This window comes from Zootoca vivipara, chromosome 3, assembly GCF_963506605.1.
Source record: "Zootoca vivipara chromosome 3, rZooViv1.1, whole genome shotgun sequence".
In the NCBI taxonomy this organism is placed as follows: Eukaryota; Metazoa; Chordata; class Lepidosauria; order Squamata; family Lacertidae; genus Zootoca; species Zootoca vivipara.
The window spans coordinates 76,486,194-76,500,557 of NC_083278.1; the positions used below are offsets into that span (position 1 = coordinate 76,486,194).

Sequence of the window (14,364 nt, forward strand, 5' to 3'; positions counted from 1 at the left end):
AAACCTGAACTGTTAAATAAAATTAAATGCTAAATTCCCCAGTGCTGCTGGGCAGTGTCCCTACAGGCACAATGCGTGTTTATCAGTTTCCTACTGAGCTGAGTTTGACTTTCAAATTTCCTTTAACCCTATCATAGTAAACATACTGCAGAATTCTGGCAAACATTCCCCTTGGAAAAATAGATTTTGCTTGTTAAAATAAAATAAAATGGTGGCTATGTCCAGGACTGACTTTGTCTTGTTTTGGAACACAACACAACATTTCCCAATGAAACTTCAAAGCCTAAAATGCTATATTATTATAAACCAAAGAAACAAGCTTGTTTTTATAAAGGGCGGATTTTGATTACTTTTGATAAAATCTCTGGCTGCAGTCGTCAAACCTTAGATGAACTGGCTTCAGTGGTGTTACTCTAAAGCAGGGGTGGCCAACTCCCAAGAGACTGAGATCTACTCTCAGTGTTAAAAACTGGCAGTGATCTACCCCCTTTGGGGGGCTTAAGGTCAAATTTGTTGAGCTTTCTTTAGGGAAGAGGAAGGCCCATATTTTAGGGGTTCAGGTCTAAATTGTGTAGCTTTTTTTAGGAAAGAGGAAAGTCAGTGATCTACCAGTGGTCTACCACAGATGTCCAGTGATCTACCAGTAGATTACGATCTACCTGTTGGACGTGCCTGCTCTAAAGTACTGGTAAGTGCTTAGCAGCTGGTGGCAGGTTCAGAGCCCGGTCTGGATGGGGATAGGCTGGTGGCACATTGTGCTAAAATTATGAAACTTTTGTTAACCCTCTCTCTGTGCTGTGTTCCCTGCATGAATTTTGCTTCTAACAGTAAATGTTTTCTATGGAGCAAGGGAGGAGGACAAAGTGAGGCATGAGAGAGAGGGAGAGAGCGTGCAAGCTAATTGGTGAGGATAAGGGTTTGACTTTCTGTGCAATAAGGAAAATGAACTTGGTTGGTTTATGGAAAGTAGAAGAGTTGAGTGTTATTATGAAGCAATAATCTTACACAAGTTTTTAAAGGTGATAAATGGAGAAGTGGGGTTTTTATCCCTTTCTCTTTTTTCTTCTCTCTTTTTTTAATTTTTATGTTTAAAAATACTTGATATTTGATGTTTATTTCTGTACACTTTTTTTTATATACTGTATATATATCGTCCTTCAAGCTTTAATAAACTTTCAAAAAGGAACCTGGGACATTCTACATGCAAAGCCTGAATTTCAGACTGCACTAAGCTATTTTGCTACAAAGTAGCTTCACTGAAATTAATCAGTCCTGGTCATTCATTTTAATGATTCTGCTCTGAGCACAGCTAAATTAAATGCAACCCAGAGTTTGCCAGTGGTGCGGTGCTAGTAACTCTTCAGGCATTCGCCATTCTTTAATCAGATGTTTCCATTTCCATTAATTACCAAATAGAAACCTTTTCCACCTGTCCTACCTGCTACTGTGCAAATACCTTAGACCTGAAATATGATGGCACATAAACAGTCTTGTTCACATCGCAACTCCACTCCTCATGGAATTCTCCTTAGGAGGAGAATGCCATTAGTTTCTGCTCAAGGTCACTCTTTGGGCTTTATGAATGCATCATTCAGTCCCATCTTTGCATTTTTCCTCAGAAGTCCTACTATGTTCAACAGGGCCTACTCTCTTGTAGGTGTGCAGCTTTAAACTCAGCGGGACTTATTAGGAGAGAAACATGACTAGACTCTTGGAAGGTGCATGGATTGTATGCATCGTGACCAGAGCCTGGAAAGTTCATTTTTTAAAATGAGCAAGTTCGTGCTGATCCCTTTACAGAATGAACTAGTTCGGTTCACAGTTCAAGTTAATTCAGATTGTCCTTGGGAAAAATAAAAAATAAAATTCAGAATTCAGTGTTGAAGTATAAATTATACTTAAGAAGACTAAGGAAACATTGAAACACACACAGTGGAATGTGCATTGTTTTTCCCCCCAAAATTATGGACATTATTATTATTATTTATGCTGCCCTTCATCCACAGTTCTCTGGGTGGTTCACAGCATAAAAACTTTAAGCTAAAAGCTCCAAAGTGTCTAAAGAGTAAACAAAAACAAAAACCCACACCATTCTCTTATAATAGGAGAATGAACTTGAAGATGCAATAGAAATCATTCAAAGCTCTACTGGAAAACAGACTCAATTCACATTCAGTTCGTCTGGCAGTTATGGGAACTACTCTCAGACCTAGTTCAGATATTTTTGAACTAATTCAGTGAACTTTGTTAAACTGAACTAGTTCTTTCCAAGCACAGATTTTGACAGATACCAAATCTTCCAATTTGTAGGTGTGATAACATATGTATCAGCTATGGGTGACAGCCAATATTAGTCATATTCCAAAAAGATTGATTTGAATGGGTCTGTTCTGAATACAGCTAACACTGGCTATCATCCTGATTTTTATTAAGCATTTCAGATTTGCAAAGTGTGTGTGTGGGGGGGAGGAGGTCAACCTTGAAGCAGAACTGAATGACATACACATTGCAAGAAAATTAGTATAAAAAGAGAGTCAGGCATTAGATCAGCCTTCCTCGAGCTGCTGTCTGGGGCAGATGTGAGCAGCTGTGCAAAACATCTGGAGAGCACCAGCTGGGCAAAAGGCTGCATTAGACGATGTGCTGTAATATTGTAAAGAGCTCGCATCCTTCCAGAATGTGGTACGAGGCCGCGGGGGAAGTTACCCGTCTTGATTTCTGTTAGCATGTGATACGAATGATCAATAAAGCAGTCGTTTTGTGCCGCGCTATAAAGTACATCTCCTTGCTGCAATGTGCTTCCATGAGAACGAGCTACCATAAAGCTTTATGCCATTGAGAAATAGTAATTCCATATTTTTCCAGGGCTTAGTGATCTCTAGCCTAGCTGCCAACAGGCAGTACGTGATCACATATAGAATAGTACAGTACAGTACAGTACGTTGTTTGCTAAACTGTTTCGGTACTTCAGCTGTCTCTTATTGAGAGAGAGAGAGAGAGAGAGAGAGAGAGAGAGACTCACATTGGGTTGGGGTTGCCTTAAGGAAGTGGAGCTAGCTCAGGCACCCCCAAACTGCGGCCCTCCAGATGTTTTGGCCTACAACTCCCATGATCCCTAGCTAACAGGACCAGAGGTCGGGGAAGATGGGAAATGTAGTCCAAAACATCTGGAGGGCCGAAGTTTGGGCATGCCTGAGCTAGATCATACCCACCTGGTAGTGCCCACTCTAGGAAGAGATGCTGCTGCCCGCTAACATTACCAGGTTCAGACCCTGGGAAGTCTGCCGCACTTTTTAGAGCAGGCACCCCCAAAGTTCGGCCCTCCAGATGTTTTGGACTACAATTCCCATCTTCCCTGACCACTGGTCCTGTTAGCTAGGGATCATGGGAGTTGTGGGCCAAAACATCTGGAGGGCCGCAGTTTGGGGATGCCTGTTTTAGAGTCTCAGAGAAGGAACAATTTCATCATCATTCATTGCTTCTCCCATCACAGAGCTAGAGTAAGGCGTGAAGCTGCACATGGGACATTTTCTTTTCTGCGAAACTCTTAAATATAGATAAGCTCTCTTAAGGTTTGGGAAGACAACCCAATTAACTGTACAGTGGTACCTCGGTTTATGAACACAATTGGTTCTGGAAGTCTGTTCATAAACTGAAGCGTTCATAAACTGAAGCGAACTTTCCCATTGAAAGTAATGGAAAATGAATTAATCCGTTCCAGATGGGTCCACGGTGTTCATAAACCGAAAATTCATAAACCGAGGTGTTCATAAACTGAGGTTCCACTGTACTACTGTCTTCCAGCTAGCAGTTTGCTAAAGATTAAGGGCTCTGAGTGAGTGGCTGGTTAAGGGCTCTGAGTGAGTGGCTAGTTTTCATAGAATCATTGATTTGGCAGAGACCACGAGGGTCTTTTAGTCCAACCCCCTGCAATTCAGGAATATTTCTCCCAACATGGGACTCGAACCCACAACCCTGAGATTAAGAGTCTCATGCTCTACCAACTGAGCTGTTCAGCACATATAACAATATTGCCTGCCACCCAACATATGCTTACCTGCTTACAGTAGAGATAATTTCCATTTAATTCAAGGGGATTTACTTCTAGAGTAAAGCACCTGTAAAGCGAGATGAACACCGCAACCCCAGAGTCGTCTGTGACTTGACTTAACTGTCAGGGGTCCCTTTACCTTTACCTTTTTAAATACATATGCATAGGACTGGACTGCAAGATTACATATTGATTCTAGCTTTCAGAGACAAAGGAAGCAATAATGTAGAGGTGCTGTTGCCGCGCTGTGTACATGTTCCCTTTTCTCTTTCTGTCTTTTCTTTTTCTGATGCCCACAATGGTTTCTGTGATTATGCTGATTTTCCAGAGGATACGATTTAAAATGAGAACTTTGAACAAAAGGAATCACCAGAACCACAGCAATCGATGTGTGAGTGTTTTGGTTTGACTGTTCCTGTTGCCACCCTTATGCTCAGAGCAAGTCGTGTTTATTGAAGTTTTAAACACTAATGAAAACTAGTTAACAATTTCCCTAAGAGAAAAGGCAAAGCACATGGAACTTTTTAGTTTAGAATTTTTTATTAATAAAAATACAAAATTATGCAGCGTGTGGATAAAGTGTATAGAGAGAAGCTTTTCTCAATAATGCTAAAACTGAGGGAGACGCAGTAAGATAAAAGGTAATGAATAAAGGGCAAAGTGAGATTATTGCAGAATATGCATTACCATTCAGACCCACTAGTTATCTCAAGTTCTGGTCTTACTAGAGGACAGAGAAATGTTGCCAGTTTACCTGCTGCTTTTATGGCAATTAGTTGTAATGGTGGGTCAGTATCAATATTTAGGGAATATTTAGGGTATGGGAAGTGGTCCAAATGACAAAATTGACAAACGTCATTTGGGCAAGGGAACAAAGACAACTTAATACCTGCTTTATTTTAAAATAGCATCTCTTCTTTATGTACTAAGCAGCAAAACACAAGATAATGTTGAATCCTATACTTTTTGGGAAACTTTGTAATAATATCCAGTAAAGATATGAAGAAGAAGAAGAAGAAGAAGAAGAAGAAGAAGAAGAAGAAGAAGAAGAAGAAGAAGAAGAAGAAGAAGAGAGAGGAGGAGGAGGAGGAGGAGGAGGAGGAGGAGGAGGAGGAGGAGGAGGAGGAGGGAGGAGGAGGAGGAGGAGGGAGGAGGAGGAGTTTGGATTTGATATCCCGCTTTATCACTACCCGAAAGAGTCTCAAAGCGCCTAACATTCTCCTTTCCCTTCCTCCCCCACAACAAACACTCTGTGAGGTGAGTGGGGCTGAGAGACTTCAGAGAAGTGTGACTAGCCCAAGGTCACCCAGCAGCTGCATGTGGAGGAGCAGGGACGTGGACCTGGTTCACCAGATTACGAGTCTACCGCTCTTAACCACTACACCACACTGAATTAACAGCTTCCAGTTTAAAATTAAAATAACGGACAGAGAACAGAAAGTACTTCATACTGTTCCCAGCAACAGGATGCAGAAATGGCCTGTAGCATAGATGGCTTTGAAAGAGAATTAGGCCAATAGATAGGCTGATGACAGGTCTATCGATGGTGATTAGGCATAACAGCTAAATGGCACCTCCATATTAATCAGCAGTATACCTCCAAATACCAGTTTCAGTGGGGCATCAGGCATATGGCTTTCGGTAATGAGGACTTGTGGAGGTATCTGGTTTGCCACGCTGCAAGAGACAGCTCTTTGGTCTGGTCCAGACGGGCATATCCTCGATTGCACACACACAAGTTCTCTATCTCCCTCTCTCTTTCACTCACCATTCCCTGCCCCACACCACCAAGGCTACTACCCCTATCAGCCAGTGTTAGAAATTCCCCAGGTCTCAGATGGGTTTTGCAACTGGTGTGGGTCCAGTTGTGACCATGTGGAGATCTCTGGATGCCTCCAGCTTTCTTAGGTAGGTAAGCAGAAGAGCTTATTTATTTCATTTATAACTGACCTTTTTCTCCAATGAGTACATGGTTTGCTCCCCCCCCCAGTTGATCCCCACAACGATGACTGAGTGTGGATTTGAACCCTGATCTCCTAGGTCCTAGTCTGACATGCTAACCACTACACCACATTGTCTTTCTAGAGTACTTCTGCTATGGGGCAGCTATATAAATGATGTAGGTAAATAAACATGGGGAAAGCAAAATGTCACTTAGAGAAGGATCTGAAATATTTTCTTGGAAGCTTGATTTTGTTTTATTCTGGGTTGTTTTATTTGATGTTTTAATGTGTGGTAAACGGCTTTGAGATTTTTTTATTTAAAATATAAAGTAGTATAAAAAATAAAATGAATAATAATATTAAATCTCACGGCTAAAAAAAGGCACCCAGACATCCCATTGTGGTGACTGTAACCTAGCTTTGGCAGTTAGCTTATATACCCGAGTTTCAAACAGCAATGGTTTGTTTTTTCCTCCAGAATGAGACAGAGGTCCCTCCTATTCTGATTTTACAAAAGGGAAACTGAGGCCGAGAGTAACTTGCATAAGGTCACAACCACTGAGCCCATGGGCCATGCTGGGATTAGAGGTCTGCTCTCCCAGTTCCAGGCTTAACCCTGCTATCCAGCGGGTTATGGATCAGCAGATTCCAGGGACTGCCGTTGCTAATGTAAACACTGGTGGCTCCCAAGTCCAGTATGGGAGTCTGTGTTGCAAACGGCAGGCAAAGTGCATGGCAGCATCCCGAATGATTGAACTCCCCTGAAGAAGGCAGACAGATTCACAGGATTTGTCTTGAGTTTCCTGCAGATCTGCTAACCAAAGCAAAGAGGAGTCACTGAGAATCTCCCTAGAGTGTTTAAGTATTTTTATTGCTGCTGTGTGTTTTTCGTAAGCCACAAGACAGGAGAGGGGGAGAAACCAGGGGCTCGTTCTCCCTGAGAAGCCTCACATCTTCAGCTGCTGTCAACCACTATTCATCAGATGCTCAACTGATATTCCCAGGATATTGTTCTCTCCAGCCTTCTCTGTTTGATAGGGTTTTTTGGGGGGGGGGGAGGCGAACTAGACAGCACACATCTGTCCTATCACAACTCCCGAATGACAAAAGCCCACAATATAAGAATGAAACATATGGCAGAACCGCATAGCAAACACAGCTCTGGGCTACAACACCTGGCTCACTCATGGCTTGGCTTGCTCCCCGCTCAAAGAAATGTGCAATGGCATGAGACGCACCATTTGAGGACAGCAGCACACGTCTGCAATTGATGTCTGATGGACTGCGTCAAGTGCTGGCTGCCTCTCTGCCTGCTCACTCATTCGTTGCCATTTCCCAGTGGCACTGGCTGCCACACATCGGGGGAAAGGAGACTATAAAACAATGCATGGCCTGGGGAAAGTGGAGAGACTCCAAAACTCTTCTCCTTCTGCCGTAACACTATAACTTGTGGACCTCCAAGGAACGTAGGAAGTTTCAGATAAGGTGCTTCCATATCTATGGTACTCGCTCCTGCAGCAGGCAGTGATTGCCACCAACTTAGATGGTGTGAAAAGTCAATGAGACAATTCATGGAGAATACTGTAAGGCTATGGTCTGCCTCCACAGTTGGAGGCAGTAATTTTTCTGAATAGTACCAGTCGCTAAACTGCAGTAGGGGAAAATGCTCTAGGGGTCAGGCTTCCCTGAGCTTGCAGGTTTCCCACAAGCATCTTACAGGCCACTGTGGGAACATTAGGATGCTGGACTAATGGGCTTATTGGCCTGATCCTGCAGGCTCTTCTTGCATTCTTAGATGAAGCAGCTAGACAGACAAGTCAGCCCACCAACAAGCAAGCAATGGCAGCTTCAGTTCAGGAGGATAAAAGCAAGAGGGGGGGTCTGGACCCCAGCACCCACCACCTGAAGTGATCACCTCCCTTTGCCTAATGGTAGGGCCAGATCTGAATTGATCCAGACATGTTTGTGTGTGGGGGAGCCATTCTGTACCCACTGGGAAAAGACGAGTGAAGGATTTAATAAGGAGGGACTATAGAGGCAAGCAGAACTGATTTGTGTAGACTTTGTGTCACACATGGTGTTCTCTACATGTTCTTGAGCCAAAGGTTTGCTCCTAATCTTCACTGTGTAGATATGTGGAAATTAAGGTCAGACATCAGTTTACAATAATATGATAACTGGGCTGTCTTTGTAAGTCATACTCACTTCCTCTGCCATAGTGACTAATTTAGTGTTAATGTGTGGTATAAGAAGGCTGTAAGTAAATAAACTGCAATTTACACACACCCTTATTTTTTTAGTGCGGTGCATTTTTAAAAAACCAGTTAAGTGCCGTGCAGATTATTAATAGGTAAATATCCTATCTCAGCAGCTAAAACCAAATCCACCTTTTCCAAGCAGAGTCAAAGCTTTTCTCATCGCTTATGCATGCTTACAGAACAGCTGAGGTTGCTCTTCTGAACCCATTCATTCCAGATTTGTAGGGAACCTGACACAGGAACAGGGACCATGCAACAATTTATTACCTTATTTCACACTATTCAACTATGCGACCTAAACAAATTTGTTCATCAGATTCCATAACCTTAAGAAACATTTCCCAACTTCGACAGTGTTTCCTCCCCTGCAATAGACTAAGAGTCTTGTGGCACCTTAAAAACTAGCATATTTACTATGGCATAAAATAAGCTTATGCTGTAATAAACATAGGGAGCTGCCTTACACAGAGTCAGACCATTTGTCCATCTGGTTCAATGTTGTCTACTCTGACTGGCAGCAGCTCACTAGGGTTTCAGACATGAGCCTTTCACATGATTATGAGCACAGAATGTTATGTCAGAAACGTATTGGTTTCATTTATTTAAAATTGGTGACAAAGGCCGCTCTGGCATCGAATTGATATTGCCACTCTCTGAGCCAGGTGTAACTTCTTGTTCTATCGAGACACCATAAAGTTCCATTAGGTTCATTGTCCCCAGTTTGTCCCATTGATTTCAGCAGGTATTGGATGTAACTACCTTTCTCTGGATTGGGGCCGATTGCTTGTAAACAAATTTATTGTCCATTGAAATCATTAACATTTTTTCCAACTATCTGGGTCTATGATCAGGGTTGGGATGTTACATGCCATAATCACCAACTTATTCGCAGTAATTCTCACCGAATCTAAGAGGGCAACACCAAGTGTATATGTGCAAGATTGCAACCTCACGGGGAAGTACTTCTCATGCAAAACACATGAGCGTCCTTAGGATCAAAAGCATTTAGCTTTTGAGTGCACAAGCTATAACTGGTCTTGGGATAGGTCTGGACGTTTTCTGATCAGTTTCCAACGAGGTGTGATAATCTTTTTATTCTGCCTTCAGCTTTATAATGAATGGACAGCAAAAGAGCAAAGACAGACAAATATATACACAGACGTTAAAAAAAAAAAAAGAGCCTTGCTTGATTTTTCAGTCCGCACACTGCATACCAGAACAATGATTTAGACAATATTTATTTCCTAACCTTATTCTACAGTAAAGAAAATTAACCCAGCAAGGCAGCACAGTGCCTGCATTGTATTTGTGCTGGTGGGAAGTCAAGAACCCGAACTGATGTTAGATTTCATAGTGAATTAGCATGCAGTAGCACTGATGTGGTCTGATATGCTAAGTGCTAATTAAGGCACAGCAAGTGGATCTTGCACCTGTTGCTATTTTATTCAGAAGGCATTGTTTGGATTCCTGCAGATTTACATCAAAAACCATTTTCTATAGTGATTGGGGGCTGGCTGGGACTCAGGTTCAACTTACAGTATTCAAGAGGCTTTTAAAGTGAGTGCTTTTCAACGCTGCAGTCCTTTCGCCCCTCTTTAAGAACTTTGCCCTCTCGAAAATAAAGAAAAGTCTAGCCTGTTATAAGCTATTAATTTTGTCCTCGAAAATCCCCTAAAGAAAGTTATATAACCACTTGCACAACCCTGCACTAAAAATAAAAAGCGCCTCTGCAATTTTGAAAAGATAGGCGGCACCGAGGTTTATTAAAGTATCACACGAATGCAAAAATTGTTGATTCAGCTTTAAAAGTGGGAGGGGGGGGATCCTGGGGTAGAGAAGCACACTTCTATTATGATGATGCACCTCTTCAAAATATCTAAAATTATACTGTATATTTTCAAAGTACATGGTTAAAAAATGGTGCCATGTGTACCTGGAGCTATTTTGGGGTGAGGTTCTATAATCAACTCAAAGTACAGAAGGATGCAAAGCGGAGTCAGACCTTCATCCAGCCACTTCTATCTCACCCCCCACCCTGGGGCTGCCTTCACCCCCGCCCAGGAGTCAAATCCACCAGGAGAATTTGCTTTCCCCCGGCAGGAAGAGCAACGCCCTTCACATTCCTTAAGACGAACCCCAGGTGTAAAACCGTGGTCCCTTAGAGCTACAGGACTCGGCGCGAACAGGGCTGCTGAACCCATGAAAACTGACTTGGGTTTTTGTCTAAAACCAGGATGCTGGGAGACCGGATCTTCCCAAAGACGGAGATTCACATCGTAGGTGATGCCTTCAAAGAGAGGCGTTGCATTTTCAGAATACGTTTTATCACAAATAAAGGAGGATTGGTTCCATGTGCAGATCGCCCACCCAGGTAAAAAATAGCTGGAGAGGAATTTCCCAATTTTTTAAAGAAATAGAAGTGGAAAATTCCAAAGGTTAAAATAATAAACCCACACGCACATTCTTACATAGAAGAACCTCGATTATCCTACGCCCTATTTCAATGCATCGGAAGGTAGTGGGCCAAAATACAGGCACATACATGCGCAAGTCAATAAATACTAATGCAAATGAACCCCAGCTAGGATGGAGTACCTGTCTGTTGCTGGAGCAGCTTTCGCCTGCTTTCTCTGTCCCGGGTTTTAGAGGTATATATTCCAGGGCAGTGGCTTTAGCAAGTGGGCTCTGCCAAGGTCGCTGCTCCGATGCCCATAGGGAAGTCTGCTGCTGCGGGAGAGCTTCGTGCGCCTCGCTTTGCCAGGAGCTGGAGCTGCCTTGCCTGGAGAGACCCACTGGAGGAGAGAGGCTTTGCACTGACTCCTCTCAGTCACCGCATGGGGATATTATCAAAGTCTAAGCTTGCTATTGGCTCCGGTCACCAAACAAATCACACTCGCCTCCCGCTTCAAACCGCTCCCCCCACCCCCTGCTGCCGCTGCCGCCGCCGCCGCCTTAGGCTCAAGGCTTGCTTCCCTCTCTCCCTCCCCGGGCGTTTCAAACGCAGCAGCGAGGGGAGGGCTTATTTCCGCGCATTTGCAACCTTGCATGCAGCAAATGTCCAATATGAACGTTCACAAACGGCCTTTCTAAACTTCGGTGTAAACCCTTGCAAGGGGTGGTTTGAAAGAATCGCTTAATCGCTTTCCTTCGAAGGAAGGGGTGGGAGGTGGTGGAGAGAATTTAGATTCTCCAATTGGTCTGCGGGGTTCAGCAGAGGAAGACAAGGGGACTTTAAGGGTCCAAAGTGGCAGTTACAGAAAAAAATCGGGATATTTAATGTCGATAACTAGAAGTGGAATTTGCAGGGCATCTTCTTCGTGAGCCTAATTTGTGCTGTTGGTCTTACTTTAGCCCAACTGGGGTCATGGGCATATTATTTATCAAGTAAATAAATAAAAATATTTAAACAACTGACCAACCAAGTTGCAGATATGGGTTTGCCCCCCCCCCCAAGTCCTGCCCCCACAACATAAATCCTGGCTACACCCATGACTGGGTCTTTGAGTGGCCTCCACATCCTCTCCCAGGTTCAGACCCAGCATCTCCCAGCTGGGAGAGACCTGGCCTGCAAACCTGGGGACCCTCAGCCAGGATGTACCAAGGGCCTGGACTTTGGATAAGTCTCCTCCATCCATCCCCCACCCCAACAGAGCAGTCCACTAAGCATCTTTGGGTCTCAGAGAGCTGTTTCCTACCCCAAAGACTTTCGTAAATATATTGTGTGCTTCTGCAAGCCTGCTGATACCTCCTGTGTGTGTGTGTGGTGATGTTTTGGCTACATAAGGATATCCACTCCTGAACATCGGAAATAAAAGGAATCATACAATTTTGTATCCACAAGATACACCCTGAAAGAATCAGGCTAGTCTACTCTGAAGGGTCCAAGGCAGACCATTTGGCATAGAAAATTTTCCTTCAAAAGAGGAAAATACCGCAGGATTGCGGGGAGCTGAAGAACAACAACCAGTATCTGCCTCCTAATGTAGTTGACTCCTTTTGCCTAATGATAGGGACATCGCTGCATCTCACTCATATTTCACTGAAGTAGGTCTTCCTACTTGAATAAATATTCCTCAGCCACAGAGTTGCCTTGCCACCAAGTCTCCTTGATTGAACTTCTAAGACAAATTTGAAGGTTTCCACTCAGCAAAACCTCGGAGGCAATTCAAGGGAAGCAATACAGTAAAAGCAGTATTTCAATGATAACTTTCTTCTTCTTTGGCCATCACTCATAGCCAAGTAAGATTGTCTTCCATAAACACGGTTTTAACAATGAGTCCGTAAGTGACTGTGGAGGCCAGTTCTGGACCCACATGTCCTTCCACAGTGGGGACATTGGTTTCTTGGTGGGGAGTTAATCACGGTGTGGATTTGCCAAGCAAGCCTTCCTTCCTCTTAGCACATTTCTCCCTTGCGTTCTGAGTTTGAGTGTCTTCAAAGTCCATGACACCTTTGGTAAAGGCTGCTCTCCAACTGGAGTGCTCGCAGGCCAGTGTTTCCCAGTTGTTGGTGTTTATACTACATTTTTTTAGATTCGCTTTGAGACAGTCTTTAAACCTCTTTTGTTGACCACCAGCATTACGCTTTCTATTTTTAAGTTTGGAATAGGGTAGTTGCTTTGGAAGACAATCATCAGGCATCCGCACAACTTGACCAGTCCAACAAAGCTGATGTTGAAGAATCATTGCTTCGACATTGGTGATCTTTGCTTCTTCCAGTGCACTGATATTAGTTCGCCTGTCTTCCCAAGTGAAGTGTAAGATTTCTCAGAGACACCGTTGATGGAATCTTTCGAGAAGCTGGAGGTGGTGTTTGTAGGTGGTCCATGTTTCATCGTGCAACCAACACAAATAAGACTGAAGGGTCGGAGGGATTGATTGATACTCTTAATCTCGGGGTCATGGGTTTAAGCTCGACATTGGGCAAAAGATTCCTGCATTGCAGGGCGTTGGACTAGATGACCCTCGCAGTCCCATTCCAACTCTACAATTCTGTGATATCCTGCCTTTCACCAAGGGTGTTATTCAGATGTTCTCGGAATGCAAATCCCAAATGGATGTGGGGGAAGCGGGACCATGGCTACTGGTTGTATCCATTCACATTATCCGCATCGGCAAGTGCACCTCCTGCCACACTCAGCATGCAGCATTACTGAGAATGTGTGTTATGCACTTGGCAGCTCTTCCTTACAAACAGGAAGCCTGGCTGGCTCAGGATCCTGATGATGAAGAGCTCTCTCTATGTGTACATCTGCACATGCACTCGTTAATAGTGTCTGCATGGCTGTCTGTGGAAGGTTAGCAGAGCATGGCACAGATCCCCTGCCCTCTCAGTGAGCATGCGAGGGCTTAAAAAAAAAAATATCTGAGCAGCCCTCGAGTTATCAGTGAGATGGGCTTTGTTTGCTCAGATCCATTCAACCCCAGTATCTGAGTGTTGAAAGGTGGCATGATAGAGACATTGTTAATCATTGTGTGCACAGACATCTCTGGAAAACAGGGTTTATGCTGCACTTTTTAAAATGAGCAAAATCTGTTTTTTCCAGAGACAATGGGGAGGGGGGAGAAATGAGTGTGGTTACACTGTGGAAAATGTGATGATTCTGACATACCTCCTTCAAGTCTCTTAAAAACCATCATTGGTTTCCGACTAGGATAATAACAATTTTATAATAATTATTTATTATTTATACCCCACCCATCTGGCTGGGTTTCCCCAGCCATTCTGGGCAGCTCCCAACAGAATATTAAAAACACACTGAAACATCAAACATTAAAAACTGCCTTCAGGTGTCTTCTAAAAGCCAAATAGTTGTTTATTTCCTTGACATCTGATGGGAGGGTGTTCCACAGGGTGGGCGCCACTACCAAGAAGGCCCTCTGCTTTTCCTATGTACACAAGAGCATGAAACATGGGAGAAAATTTGGTGGGTTTTTTTATTATTAAAAGGAAAGCTAACTAAGTCTAGTATTTCATTCTTGGATTAGTTAAAGCAGTCTAAGCACTCAGTCTGCAACCATGTAAAACTGAAACGCTTTGGATTACAATTTTTTGACTACTTTTGAAGTATGCTAGAATAATTCCGTCATATGCAACTTGATTTATTCCCCAT

General features: G+C 43.3%; 1 protein-coding gene across 1 annotated transcript in view; it reads right to left on the reverse strand.

Annotated features, from left to right (window-relative positions):
- GREM2 (gremlin 2, DAN family BMP antagonist) overlaps positions 1-11,052 on the reverse strand; it is a 36,427-nt gene extending 25,375 nt beyond the window's left edge. Inside the window, exon 1 of the mRNA XM_035110558.2 lies at positions 10,848-11,052. The gene's annotated coding sequence lies outside the window, so the exon portion shown is untranslated. The remainder of the gene's footprint in view (positions 1-10,847) is intronic.
- Positions 11,053-14,364: the final 3,312 nt, after the last annotated feature.